General features: G+C 35.9%; 1 protein-coding gene across 3 annotated transcripts in view; it reads right to left on the reverse strand.

The window, feature by feature from the left end:
• The window catches only part of LOC127918208 (somatostatin receptor type 5-like), a 30,995-nt gene extending 20,778 nt beyond the window's left edge, over positions 1–10,217 (reverse strand). For 2 of the 3 annotated variants that reach the window (XR_008099469.1, XM_052501477.1), the window contains exon 1: positions 9,700–10,211. The gene's annotated coding sequence lies outside the window, so the exon portion shown is untranslated. Of the gene's footprint in view, positions 1–9,699 lie in introns of all 3 variants that reach the window. The other variant, XM_052501478.1, reaches the window with a different exon arrangement.
• Positions 10,218–13,294: the final 3,077 nt, after the last annotated feature.

Genomic DNA, 13,294 nt, shown 5'->3' on the forward strand with positions numbered 1-13,294 from the left:
TAAAGTATAAACATTAGGCTAATCATTAGCTAGATCACAACCTCTAAAGTATAAACATTAGGCTAATCATTACCTAGATCACAACCTCTAAAGTATAAACATTAGGCTAATCATTAGCTAGATCAGAACCTCTAAAGTATAAACATTAGGCTAATCATTAGCTAAATCACAAACCTCTAAAGTATAAACATTAGGCTAATCATTAGATAGATCACAAACCTCTAAAGTATAAACATTAGGCTAATCATTAGCTAGATCGCAAACTCTAAAGTATAAACATTAGGCTAATCATTAGCTAGATCACAAACCTCTAAAGTATAAACATTAGGCTAATTATTAGCAAGATCACAAACCTCTAAAGTATAAACATTAGGCTAATCATTAGCTAGATCACAACCTCTAAAGTATAAACATTAGGAAAAAATCATTAGCAATCAAACCTCTAAAGTATGTTTAGGCTAATCATTAGCTAGATTTAAACTCTAAAGTATAAACAGTAGGCTAATCATTACCTAGATCACAACCTCTAAAGTATAAACATTAGGCTATCTTGTTGCTAGTTGGCAACACATTAATGACTTGAATGCCACCCCACGCAGCCAATGGACTAAATGTTAAAATCCTGTTGCTGCAGGATTATTTTGCTGCGACAATACAGGTGAAATGAAGATCCTACCACTGTAGTAACAGTAGAAAGACAAGTGATCCTCCTCTTTTAACAGTGACTGCTTTCAAAAATGTGTTTTCCTGCGACTGCATTAAGAATGTTGTACAGTGAGTGACAGGGCATACATATTTCTCTCCCTGTGCAGCACTCGCAATTTGAATATGCACGAGAGGAATACATTATAGGCTGAACAATTGAATAGTTCAACTATTCAACAGTGGGATTCTTTGATTTTTCTGTTGCATACTCCCTTTACAAAAAAGGATGTAAAATTTGCAGTTTCACATGTTGAGCTTAAATTTCACGTGAAAATATTTTCACATGTATAAAATGTGGAGTTCACTTGTTAACACCAACTTTCCATGTGAGTTGCAGTTGCACATGTGAAATTAGCTGTTTCACTTCATGTGAATTTTAGATATGCAGTTCAACATTTGAAAATCAAATTGTGTGCCGTCCTATCGGACATCCAATCACAGCCAGATGTGATACAGCCTGGAATTGAACCAGGGTCTGTAATGACACCTATAGCACTGTGATGCAGTGCATTAGACCGCTGTTCCACTCCAGAGCCCACACCAAGACACGTATAAAACAACCGTGTAAAAATCACATTTGCATTTTCACATGTACTGAAAACTCCACAGGTGAAAATCTCCCTTTCACGTGTGATGGTGGAATAGTGTTATTCACCTCACATGTGAAGAGGTGTTGTTAGCATGCTGCAGTAGCAATGTTTCCACATATGGAAGTGCAAATTCTGTAATGCCATTCTGTCAAAAGGCAACTTAGCCTATCTGAGTATAATAATTAAAGTGTGTTAAAAATGATTATTTCTTATTTCTGAGCCATTCATTTGAAGTGTTACCTGGCGGATTGGGTCCAATTTAAACCCTGGTTATGTCTCCAAGTTAAGCCATAAAGGACAACAAAATATTACTGAAAGAAAGTTACATAGAAAATCCACAAAACATTTGATCTTTTAAAAAATATATGTTTTTGGGGGCAAAATACAAAATATGGACTGGTCAAGTTGATACATTTTGCCATTTCAGACAAAACCTCCAAAGTCCCTGTGCCCAAGAAAGCATAGGTAACCTGCCTAAATGACTACCGCTTTGAAAGGCCAGTGATGGCTCATATCAACTCCTTCATCCGGAAACGCTAGACCCACTCCAATTTGCATACCCCCTCAATAGATCCACAGATGATGCAATCTGCCCTTACTTAAAAAAAAAACATTAAATCAATAATCAAAGGCCTATTACAAGTATTTCTGAAGGGTAATATATTTTTTCCTCATTTGGATGTATGCTGGCTTCTTAATGTTACCATTTTAATGCACATTTTTAATGTTTCTGGTTCGAAAAGTATAAATAGTATCAAAAAGCTGTGGGCAATTATTAAATTGTTTCAGTCTGCATATTTCAACATTAGTATGGTTTTGATAGCTTAAACGGTTCAAGAAGAGTAGCGTTAAGGTTTGACCATTCAAGTGGTATTTTAAGGGTCTGCAATAAACCATTTATTAGCCATTTATAAATTGTTTGTTCACCATTTATTAAGCATTACTCCCACATGAATAAACCATTTACTAATCAAGTGAAGTATTTTTGCATTCTTTCATCTCAAATCAAATCAAATTTTATTTGTCACATACACATGGTTAGCAGATGTTAATGCGAGTGTAGCGAAATGCTTGTGCTTCTAGTTCCAACAATGCAGTGATAACCAACAAGTAATCTAGCTAACAATTCCAAAACTACTACCTTATAGACACAAGTGTAAGGGGATAAGAATATGTACATAAAGATATATGAGTGAGTGATGGTACAGAGCGGAATAGGCAAGATACAGTAGATGGTATTGAGTGCAGTATATACATATGAGATGAGTATGTAAACAAAGTGGCTAGTGATACATGTATTACATAAAGATGCAGTAGATGATATAGAGTACAGTATATACATATACATACATATACATATACATATGAGATGAATAATGTAGGGTATGTAAACATTAAGGGAGTGCTATGTATATAAATCTTCCATAAATGTTTGGAGTGACCAGTGTAAAAAAGATGGGCATGCCATTGGTAGACATTCTGTAGTCCCTGGTAAAATAACAAGCACACAACACAGGATGTTAAAGGAAATATATATAAGTGTGAATAATTAATAATAATTAATAATGTGGGAGTAATGATTAATAAATGGTAAGCAAATGCCCTTTAAATGCCTTATAAATGGTTCATTATGGACCCTTAAAATAAAGTGTTACATGCACTTGTATTGCCATTGAAATGCATTTGGTGAAATGCACTTAAGAAATGTTGGAGTAGAAAAGGTATAAATAGAAGGGAAAAAATCTCAAGCAATCAAAGTTGGGGTTGTTTAGTGTTGAATGTGTACGTGCTTTAAGTGCTAGAGTGAGTGGAAGAAATAGATCAACTACAAAAGTACATTTCCTAAAGAACATTTGTGTGCTTGATAGCTTGTCTTAAAGTATTTATAGTTTTGAAATACGTTATAGTAGTGATAGTGACTGCAGTACCCTTACAGGAAAAACCATATCCATTTCATGTGATCTTATGTGAAGTTAATGTGATAACATGTGACAACATGTAAAAGAAACATGTGACAACATGAAACTACACATATAAAAACATGATCTCATGGAAATAAATGTGACAACATGAAACTACACATATAAAAACATGATCTCATGGAAATAAATGTGACAACATGAAACTACACATATAAAAACATGATCTCATGGAAATAAATGTGACAACATGAAACTACACATATAAAAACATGATCTCATGGAAATAAATGTGACAACATGAAACTACACATATAAAAAATGATTCATGGAAATAAATACCATGAAACTACACATATAAAAAAATCTCATGGAAATAAATGTGACAACATGGGGATTTTTCATATCTTGAACTATGTGACAACTTTTTAAACTTTTTTTAAAGTGCAAGTTAGATTTTCAAGTGACAGTTTTTGACATGTGAAAATGCAATTCCAAGTTATGCTCATTTAATTTTCAAGAAATTGACAGTTATTCTCTTATGTTTTTTGTTGACATGTAATGAAAAGGTTTTAAGCAATTCCAGTTTAAAAGTGTACAAATCTTGTATCATTTGACAAATGTATTCTCAGTTTTCACTCATGTCAATAGTGAATGCTACCTGGGTATTTAATTTTCACGTACCTACACCTCTCTGCATTGAAACTTTGTGACATCTGCTGATGTAAGAAGGGTTATGTTCATTTGATTGATGTCTTCATCAGTTGATAACTTTTGTTATTGTCAGCAATTAGGTTTATTAGAAACATTTAAACATTTTTTTTGTAAGTTGCAGTCTGATGTTATTATGTTTAAATGTTACTTGAATCACTATGATAAATCAAATAGTTTTCTTTACAATCCTAGAAATTTGTGAAGGACAAAGTGTACATGGATGAACCAGTTTGTAAGTGAAACTTTGTGTACAGGTGAACTCAGTGTACAGGTGAACTCAGTGTACAGGTGAACTCAGTGTACAGGTGAACTCAGTGTACAGGTGAACTCAGTGTACAGGTGAACTCAGTGTACAGGTGAACTCAGTGTACAGGTGAACTCAGTGTACAGGTGAACTCAGTGTACAGGTGAACTCAGTTATTCATACAGCCATGGTGGTATAGCAGAGAATCAGAATACCGGGAACTAAGAAGTTCTGAGTTCAAATCCCAGGTGAGAACATGTTGACTAATAATGACTGTATAAATATACATACACAATGTAATCATGTACATCACGTTTGTAAGTTGAAAACACTGTGGCTATTTCAGGATGTTCCAGGGACATCCTAACAACACATTTTTGCTTGCAGTGCATTATGTGAACATTTTAATTCACATGTGGGCGGCAGGGTAGCCTAGTGGTTAGAGCATTGGACTAGTAACCAAAAGGTTGTAAGTTCAAACCCCCGAGCTGACAAGGTACAAATCTGTTATTCTGCCCCTGATCAGGCAGTTAACCCACTGTTCCTAGGCTGTTATTGAAAATAAGAATTTGTTCTTGATTGATTGAGTGGTGATCCCTAAATATGTAAAAGTTTTTGGTTTTCCTTTGAGCTGTTCCACTGGTTACTGCTATTTTAGAGTTAATTTGTTCTTAACTGACTGCCTGGTTAAATCTGGTTAAATGATATATATAATGTTCTTAATATATATGATTATATATATATATATATATATTATATTGTGAAGGTTAATGTGAAATATCATCACTTGTGAAGTGTTCCAAAACCACATGATTTCACATGTGAGAGGTTATGTGATTACTTGTGGAAATCCACATGGTGATGAAAATGCCCTCCTACATACCTATGCACTTACCTTTTACACAGAAAAATGGTTGGATGGAAACGTGGTAACTGTCTGCAAACCTGCATGGTGACATTCAATTTTCCACACCTCTTCTTTGGCTGCATTTACACAGGCAGCCCAATTGAGATATTTAGCTGCTTATTGGTCTTTTGACCAATCAGATCAGCTTTTTGAACAATACTTGGGCAAAAGATCCGAATTTGGCTACCTGTGTAATATTCTTTCTCTCCAATTGTCATGTCACACATAACAAAGGCATGGTTTTCTATAGTCAAATTCTAATTCCTGTCAACGCGCCCTGCAACAAGAAGGAACTGGAAAAGTGGCATATCTGTTGATTTGAAACTCTGGATGATGGCCTTGTGAACTATCTTATGACATTTTTAGCTAACCACATTGGAACATTCTTATCTTTAAGGACATGGATGTCCTGGCAATAAACCAGCTCATCTCCGGGTGACTTCAGTCACAGTAAAATGCTATGATAAGTGACGCTGGGCAAATACCTAATGTCAAGCCAGACACAGGCAATGCTGCATATCAATGCAAAAGCCTGCAGGCAAAAAAATGTTCATGCATTGAATTGTTCACATTTTACAATTGTATAATATATATAAAGTTGGTTCAGCCATGTGAAAAGAATAATACATACATACTAGAAAAGTACATTTCCTAAAGAATATGTGTGTGCTTGCTAGCTTGTCTTGAAGTATTTATGGTAGTGCTAGTGACTGCAGTAGTAATCGTAGTGACCGGTTACAGTTGAAATAGTAGCTAGATTGAAAGATTGATTGATTGATTGATTGATTGATTGATTGAAAGATTGATTGATTGATTGAAAGATTGATTGATTGATTGATTGAAAGATTGATTGATTGATTGATTGATTGAAAGATTGATTGATTGATTGAAATATTGATTGATTGATTGATTGATTGATTGATTGATTGATTGATTGATTGATTGATTGATAGCTTAAATATGTCAAAGTTGGTTTGGTGTTTCTAGCTTGAGTGGTTCAAGAGTTACTGCTATTTTAGATGGGTAATTTATGCAAATGTCAATAGTTATAATTTATAAAGTTTTGACATTTTAAAAGTTGTTTTAATGTTTGTAGCTGAAATGGTTAAAGAGCGGTAGCTTTTAAAATGTCCACCACTTTGTTCTTATGGCTGGCATTGAATCCATTAAGTGTTATGCAAATTTATGCAAATACATTTATTTATGTAGTTTAGAAAGGTTTTATAGAATTTTGTAGTTAGGATAGCCTGAACATTTTAAAGTTGTTCTTGTAGCTTAATTAGCTTAGGAGCAGGACAATGTTGAATACCTACCAATGTATTACAATTGTTCTCATTCAAGCCCACATTAATTCATGCCACCCAAAACATGATTCATATTATTACGTAAGAGATCTAGAGTGGTCTTGCCTTCAGCAAGCACACTAATAATAATAAGAGTATGTAACAGCCTAGCTATGCCACGTGTGGATTTCTGTGAGACTTGCTTGATACGGAGTTGATAAGAGTCATTCTGTAGTCAATGTTACTTACTATATCAGCACGTGCATAAAGCCTAGGTGTTGTGCAGCTGCTGTAGCAGCAACCTAAAATTAGGTTTGGAGTCTATTTTTCTCAGATCCACATGCGTAAACACCATACAAAGTGCCTAAATATTTTTTTGACACTTAAAAAACATATTCACTCAGCTTCATAGTGAAAATGTAATAGAAATTTGAATAATAGTAGTCGGTTACATCAACACAATAGTTGTCATGCACTGACCTTAGTTATCTTTGTTTTCTATATTATTTGGTTAGGTCAGGGTGTGTCAAGGGTGGTTTGTGTATTTTTTTGTATTGTCTCTGGGTTTTTGTATGTTTATGGGGTTTTCTAGTCTAGGTGTATATATGTCTATGGTTGCCTGTTTATCGTTGTCTCTGATTGGGGACCATATTTAGGTAGCCATATTCCTTGGATCGTTGCCTGTGTCGTTATGTCTATGTATAGTTGCCTGTGTTGACACTTGTTGTTCATAGCGTCATGTTCGTTTTGTATAGTTTGTTAAGTGTTCTTCGTTCATTTAAAGAAGAATGTATTCTCATCACGCTGCGCCTTGGTCTCCTCTATATGACGGATGTGACAATAGTAGAAGGCTACCTGTATGAAAATCACATAAAAATAAAACTGTCGTTTTAGGTGCTTCTACACCTTCTACACCTACACAGCACTTTGTGACATCAGCTGATGTAAGAAGGGCTTTATAAATACATTTGATTGATGTCTTCCTAGTTCATAACTGGAGGTAGGTTATATGTATAGTAGCAATAGGTTTATTAGAAACATTTAAACATTTAAACCAGCTGATGAACTATAAAAAAAGGCAGTTGCAGAGCTGATGGTCTACCTTGTATTATCTTTTGAGGCAGAGGATGTGTAGAGTAGACCCTCCCCCAACCCTCCTTAGAAATTATTCTGATGTGACAGGACAAAGTTGGCCAAATGGATGCCACCAGTTTGGTCATTTAAGTTGAGAAGCACCCTTTGCTGTACGACCCCAGCAACCCCAAATACAAGGATGCTTTGTCCAAAGAAAAAGCATGGAATGCTGTAGCAACCGTCCTCGGAGAACCAGGTATGTTTTGTCAACAGAATCAATTGATGTGCATTTGTTCTGGCCTACAAAGTACAGACAGCTAGCCAGTGGCGGCTGTGATTGGTTGAAACCCAGGGGTGGTGTTCTATTTAGAATGAGCAGCCAGCTCACAAATGAACAAGTGCCCCAGGAGAATGCAACAAGCATGCAGACTCAAAACACATTATCTAACTGGAGTGGCTAACATTGTCACCTGATGTGCTAGCAAGTTAACTTTCATTCTGAAATAACTTCCTATTTCCAAGTTAGTCAGATATTGTTTAGAAAGACTTGAAATTGGCATGGGAGCTACCTAGCCTACCACTAGCTTAGCTAGCTTGGATTCAAAGGTAGATAAAGGGTTTGACCCAAAAATCTACCTGTCATGTGATCTGTTTCACCTGTCCTTGTGATTGTCTCCAACCTGATTTTCCCCACTGTATTTATCCCTGTGTTTCCTGTGTCTCTGTGCCAGTTCGTCTGGCATGTTTCCAAGTCAACCAGTGGTTTTCCTGTTCTCCTGCTTTTGCATTTTTCCTTTTTCTAGTCCTCCTGGTTTTGACCACAAGCCTGTCTGCCACTCTGTACCTCCTGGACTCTGATCTGGTTTTGACCTTTTGCCTGTCCATGACCATTGTCTTGCTTACTGTCTTGCCTACACCTTTTGGATTAATAAACATTGTAAGACTCCAACCATCTTTCGCCTTATGTCATGACACTACCAAACTATTTCACAATGTTTGTCAAAGTTACTATAACTAGTTAATTAATTTGATCATGCTTTGTGATAAACACAGATTTACGCTGTGTAAGTCAATACAACATGTCGCCTGATAAACACCATGGGGAAAACAATACAATTGACCAGCCACAGTCATGTTTTTGCCCAACCAGATCTGCGATGAGAAGGTTCAGCTAGTGTATCCCTCTGTCCTTCCACTCTTGTTGGATGTAGATGTACGGTTGATCAGGTCCCAGGCTTCCATGACTGTTGTGATTATTTACAAGTTAAATACAATTAGCTTTTGCTTAAGCATCATCTGTACCTGATAGAGCAGATCTAGTCTCAAGCAGAAGTAAGCTGTGGGGGTTGGAGAGACTCATTGGGAGGAAGACTAGATCAGACCCAGAAGTTCTGAGTGAACATTTGAGTGCTCCAGGGTGGTCCATTTATTTATTGATGTAAAAATGTATGCTATAATATTCTGTGATTTCATTGGGGCAGTTCTTCCTCATATCAAATAGGTGGCAAAACAATCCAAGCAATGTTCACACGGCCTATGTGCCCACGGGCTGCTGCTGCTGCTGAGTCAATGAGGGGCAGAGTAGTAAGTGACTGCACCACTTGTTTTGAACAATATATTTTTAAACAGGGAAATGTACACATTTGCCACACTTTTATGAAACATTTAAAACATAATCATGATTATATAATATATATTTGTATATATATATAAATATATTATTATATATTATTTATTTTTACAATTTGACCAATCACATGTGGGGTTCTGCCCCTAACGCCCAAATGGGCAGGCCACCACTGCAGCTAGCCAGCAACTGTTCAATTGTTGATTAATGAATGAGGTTAATGAATTGACTGCCAGATGGTTGTAGAATTTTTACTCAGCTTTATTTTTGATGTAATGAGAAATATGGTTGTCGTCATATACACACATTGGACCCCAAATCAAGATATTCCTTGCAGAACAGATCTAGTACTACTGATTCTGCTTCCACCCACGCATCTGTTTCCCTCTCTGGTGTAGCGTGTAAAATTACTGCACTAACGTCCTGTTCACAGTTTGGGAACGCGCCATCCAGGTGTACAGTAGCTCCTCTAAGTGTTAGAGTAGTCTTGTTTTCGCCAAGCACACCAATCCTTCAAACCTAATATTACATTGCTTAGGGACATATTAAACAATGTAACTTTAATCTTGTTTTAATAATTCCCATGAAAAAACGAACATATTTGCTCGCTTTATTAATTTCTATTGAAAGACTTACCTGAGCGTTTCATACACTGTCCATGGCACGTCCGAGTTTCGCCGTTCGCGCAGTGCGCATTTCCATGTCTTTTCCACTTCAGACGCGCGCCTTTATCGACGTGGTGCTGTTAAAGACTTGTATCAAAGCAACGAAATGTTTTGAAGAAGTTGACTATGTTACACAACGATCAAGTCAACAAGTCCTCGTGTCAATTCCAGGCGGGAGCAGCACACACTCAATAATCCGTTTTTGCATCTTTGCTGATCTCAAAACGCCCACAATCTAATCATTATTGTTATGTAAACTAAGATACATTTTCTTATCAAATCAAAGTATCTTGTTTGATTGTGATGAATGTGTAGTTTACTGTTAGCAAAGTAAAACAGCAAGCTCCAGCTCTGCACGGTGCAGAATTCATTTGAAGGTGGGAATGCAGTTAATTCATCTGGAGCTTTTCGGCTAGTCCTTTTGGAGAGGGAGGCTGGCTGCTGCGCTGGTATTTATATATCACAATAGCGCGACAACGTCACTATGCTTCTGAGCAGGTCTCTCACCAATAGCTACTGATCCACCATAAAGCCATACATACAGTACTCACTTGTTGCACAAGCTAAGGCAATAGGACTGATGCAACCTGGACTCAGGGTTAGGCATTACATAGTAAAGGACAATCGTGGATGTTCAAATTAGAATGATATGTAACATTTGGTATGGTATTTATACATGTGTGGATATCTATCATCAATTTCATATGATATGTTAAGAATTGCAATTCGTACAATATGTTGTGAAACACAATGCGTATGATATTTTTACGAATTCCAATTTGTTGTTGCTAACGTTAGCTAGGTGGTTAAGGTTAGGCATTAGGTTAAAGTGTTATGGTTAGAAGAAGGGTTAGCTAACATGCTAAGTAGTTGTAAAGTAGCAAGTAGTTCATTAGTAAGTTGCTAATTACCTAAAGTGCCAAAATCCATGATGACATTCGAACACGCAACCTTTGGGGTGCTAGACATTCGTGTTATATACGTCACTATACCAAATGTAACATATCATACAAATTGAGTTACTCTGATCTTCGTTTACTATGTTACGTCTATTATATGAGACCAAGCTGACCGATGAAATCTTTGCACAGCAGCTGTTTTTAGCATCATTAACTTTATTTACACCTTTCCAAATATCAGTCTTACCATTTAATTTTTTAAATTTTTTAATCTTTTGTTAAAATGTATATGTTTTTTAGGCTAGCTAGGACTATCCAGGATTCTATAAAAAAATAGATTCTACACTTGGATTGATGTATGGTTCAAGACATTAATTTGAGAGGGAAGATGTTTATATCATTATATTGGCTATATTCCTAATACAGAGTTCATTATTTGAGACTCTGTCCCCATAGGATAAACCCACGGCTTTCTGGCTTGGAATGCTTTCATGTTGTTTTATGTTGACAGATGAATGGTTGTATGGTTTGGGTGTCAGACACTAATGAACTAAGATCATAGAAAATGGATTCCTCTACCAGCATGGGGTCTTTCATCTTGTTTAAGACATACAATATTGCATGGACATGTATTCCAGTCATTTCTATTAGCCTGGTCCAAGTTATGTGTGTGTGCTTGTCAAGCCAAACATGTCTGAATATCCTTTAAGCACATACATGGGGTGGCAGGTAGTGTTTAGAGCGTTGGACTAGTAAGCGGAAGGTTGCTACATTGAATCCTGACAAGGGGAAAATCTGTTGTTCTGCCCCTGAACAAGGCAGTTAACCCACTGTTCCTAGGCTGTCATTGTAAATAAGTATTTGTTCTTAACTGATTTGCCTAGTTTAAAAAAATACATAATTGTTTCCCAAATTACAATTTATTTTCCTGGGAACCCAAAATGATACTTTTTTCCCCTATCACCAACACACCTGATTGAAATAATCAGGCTTGATGATGAGTTGAACCAAGTTAATAAAATGTGTTAGTTCTAGTCAAAAGCAGACATATCCACCCCATAGGGTCACACGACCAGGATTGGGAAACACTGACTCATACCCTCCATTAGATGATTGATTATGGCCCTCTATCACTCCCTTGTGGCCTAAGTAGAGATCATTGTCAGGGTGGCATGTGGGCATTAGTCTGGTCCCAACCCCATTGCTCATTGTCAAGACAAACATGTTTGTCATGATACACAATGTACAACACAACACAATGATAAACAACACAAGGAGTTGTCATGACAATGTATAACACAACACAATGAACACAACACAATGTATTGTACAACACAACACTCAATGCTACAACACAACACATTGTACAAACACAACACAACACAAACTTTTTTAACACAACACAATGAATGTACAACACAACACAATGTATAAACAACACAATGTACAACACAACACAATGTACAACACAACACAAGTATAACACAACACAATGTATAACACAACCTTCACTTACAACACAAACAATTTGTACAACACAACACAATTTTATCATTTAAAACACAATGTATGACAATGTTACCAACAACAACACAAACATACAACACAAACACAATGTACAACACAACACAATGTATAACACAACACAATGTATAACACAACACAATGTACAACACAACACAATGTACAACACAACACAATGTACAACACAACACAATGTATAACACAACACAATGTATACAACACAACACAATGTACAACACAACACAATGTACAACACAACACAATAACACAACACAATGTATAACACAACACAATGTACAACACAACACAAACACAACACAACACAATGTATAACACAACACAATGTATAACACAACACAATGTACAACACAACACAATGTACAACACAACACAATGTACAACACAACACAATGTATAACACAACACAATGTATAACACAACACAATGTATAACACAACACAATGTATAACACAACACAATGTACAACACAACACAATGTATAACACAACACAATGTACAACACAACACAATGTACAACACAACACAATGTACAACACAACACAATGTATAACACAACACAATGTACAACACAACACAATGTATAACACAACACAATGTATAACACAACACAATGTATAACACAACACAATGTACAACACAACACAATGTATAACACAACACAATGTACAACACAACACAATGTACAACACAACACAATGTATAACACAACACAATGTATAACACAACACAATGTACACAAACACAACACAATGTATAACACAACACAATGTAACACAACACAACACAACACAATGTATAACACAACACAATGTACAACACAACACAATGTATAACACAACACAATGTATAACACAACACAATGTATAACACAACACAATGTAACACAACACAATGTAACACAACACAATGTAACACAACACAATGTACAACACAACACAATGTATAACACAACACAATGTACAACACAACACAATGTATAACACAACACAATGTATAACACAACACAATGTATAACACAACACAACACAACACAATGTACAACACAACACAATGTACAACACAATGTAACACAATGTATAACACAACACAACACACAACACAATGTATAACACAACACAATGT

Source organism: Oncorhynchus keta, unplaced genomic scaffold (assembly GCF_023373465.1).
Source record: "Oncorhynchus keta strain PuntledgeMale-10-30-2019 unplaced genomic scaffold, Oket_V2 Un_contig_13749_pilon_pilon, whole genome shotgun sequence".
In the NCBI taxonomy this organism is placed as follows: Eukaryota; Metazoa; Chordata; class Actinopteri; order Salmoniformes; family Salmonidae; genus Oncorhynchus; species Oncorhynchus keta.